Source organism: Oryzias melastigma, linkage group LG12 (genome assembly GCF_002922805.2).
Source record: "Oryzias melastigma strain HK-1 linkage group LG12, ASM292280v2, whole genome shotgun sequence".
NCBI lineage: Eukaryota > Metazoa > Chordata > Actinopteri > Beloniformes > Adrianichthyidae > Oryzias > Oryzias melastigma.
Genome location: NC_050523.1, coordinates 11,049,043 through 11,051,418, shown reverse-complemented (window position 1 = coordinate 11,051,418; position 2,376 = coordinate 11,049,043). Strand labels below are relative to the sequence as shown.

General features: G+C 35.5%; 2 non-coding genes across 2 annotated transcripts; both read left to right on the top strand.

The window, feature by feature from the left end:
* The first annotated feature begins 691 nt into the window (after positions 1-691).
* On the top strand, positions 692-763 carry trnah-gug. The gene has a single exon. It is a non-coding gene; the product is annotated as a tRNA-His (tRNA).
* A 467-nt stretch (positions 764-1,230) lies between these two features.
* On the top strand, positions 1,231-1,302 carry trnah-gug. Its single transcript has one exon. It is a non-coding gene; the product is annotated as a tRNA-His (tRNA).
* The last annotated feature ends 1,074 nt before the right edge of the window (positions 1,303-2,376 follow it).

Sequence of the window (2,376 nt, the reverse complement as noted above, 5' to 3'; positions counted from 1 at the left end):
AGCTGATATTTGTCACCCCTTTGATATTAGTAAATGGATATTTTACTTCAAATGCTCCATTTGAGATCTTACAAGTGTCAAAGCTATTGCCAAGTAAGTTGAGAATAGAGATATCTCTTATTTGACAGGACAAAAACATTGTGAATAGAGTCCAGAATGGTCAAGTGCTGTGATTGTTATGCAAAGATGTGTTTCTTCTGTATCTGTAAACAAATATATCCAACTTAGCACTTTTACTGTTCCTGAAGTTCATAGCTGTGATCGTATAGTGGTTGCCGCAGCAACCCTGGTTCGAATCCGGGTCACAGCAACATAATCTTGTGGATTGTTATTTAGCTGGGCTCACATGGACAGTTTAATATCCAAAAACTTAAGTTACCTCTCCATGATGTCTATATTTTTGTCATTGCTTAATCTTCTTTTTTTTTTAACTTGCTCCTATGGACACATCCCTGAGTTTGTTAATGAGGAAAACAAAAAAAAACAAAAGTCCTAACTTAGTACATATTTTTCACCCGTTTAATGATAATAGACAGATATTTTACTTCAAATAATCCTTTTAAGATCCTTCAAGTGTCTCTGTCAGATGTGTTTCTTCTGTATACGAATAAATCAAACTTAGCACTTCTACTGTTCCTACAGTTCCAACAAAAAGGTCATAGACTAGAACTGTGCACAGTCCCTATTCATAGCTGTGATCGTATAGTGGTTAGTACTCTGCGTTGTGGCCGCAGCAACCCCGGTTCGAATCCGGGTCACAGCAACATGGTCTTGTGGGTAGCTATATTAGGTGGGCTCACATGGACAGTTTAATATCCAAAAACTTAAATTACCTCTCCATGATGTCTATATTTTTGTCACAGACGTCTCAATATATATTTTTTAACTTGCTCTAGTGGACACAACCCTGAGTTTGTTCACGAGAAATAAAAAAGAAACACAAGCCCTAACAGAGTATATATTTGTCACCCGTTTAACGTTAATAGACAGATATTTTACTTCAAATCCTCCTTCTGAGATCTTACAAGTGTCAAACTCTAATACCAAGTAAGTAGAGAATAGAGATATCTCTTATTTGACAGGGCAAAAACATTGTGAATAGAGTCCAGAACAAAGATGTGTTTCTTTTGTATGTGTATACGAATATATCAAACTTAGTACTTCTACTGTTCCTTCAAAAAGATCATAGACAGCAACAGAGACTAGAACTGTGCACAGTGCACATTCATAGCTGTGATCGTATAGCGGTCAGTACTCTGCGTTGTGGCCGCAGCAACCCCGGTTCAAATCCGGGTCACAGCAACGTGGGCTTGTGGATAGGTATTTAGCTGGGCTCACATGGACAGTTTATTTTCAGAAAATATAGTTACTTCTGCATGATTTCGGTTTTTGTTACAGACGTCTCAACCATTTTTTTTTTAACTTACTCCCATGGACACAACCCTAAGTTAGTTAACGAGGAATAAAAAAGAAACACAAGCTCTAACAGAGTATACATTTGTCACCCGTTTAACGGTAATAGACAGATATTTTCTTTTAATTCCTCCATTTGAGACCTTACAAGTGTCAAACTCTAATACCAAGTAAGTAGAGAATAGAGATATCTCTTATTTGACAGGGAAAAACATTGTGAATAGAGTCCAGAACGATCAACTGCTGTGATTGTTGTACAAAGATGTGTTTCTTCAGTATCTATATACGAATAAATCAAACTTAGCACTTCTACTGTTCCTGAAGTTCTATAGTTCTAACAAAAAGGTCATAGAGAGCAACTAAAAGTAGAACTGTTTACAGTGCACATTCAAAGCTGTGATCATATAGTGGTTAGTACTCTGCGTTGTGGCCGCAGCAACCCCGGTTCGAATCCGGGTCGCAGCAACATGGTCTTGTGGATTGTTATTTAGCTGGACTTACATAGACAGATTCATATCCAAAAACATAGTTACCTCTCCATCAGTGTTAATTTTGACAGAGAATTTTAATTTAGTTTTAGTCATAGTCTTTTGACTAAAATAGGGTTTAGTTTTAGTCGCAATTTAGTTATATTGATTCTATTAATTTTAGTCAAATTTTAGTCGACGAAATTACAGTGGATATTTAGTCGACGAAATTACAGTAGATATTTAGTCGAAAAAAAATATAGAATAAAGGTAAAGTATTTTAATCACATTTACACCGTATGATCAGATGAATAACACGCAAAGATTTGAGTAATTTGTAAAAAAACCAAAACATTTTACTTCACTTTGCTTTCCAAACTTGTCATTTCTGCGAATTCAGCTTCAACAACTTGAAACGCGATAAAAGAAAAAATAAATATAATTATATCATTATAATTCCATCCCATTTTCAATCAGAAAGTGTCTATGCACACGT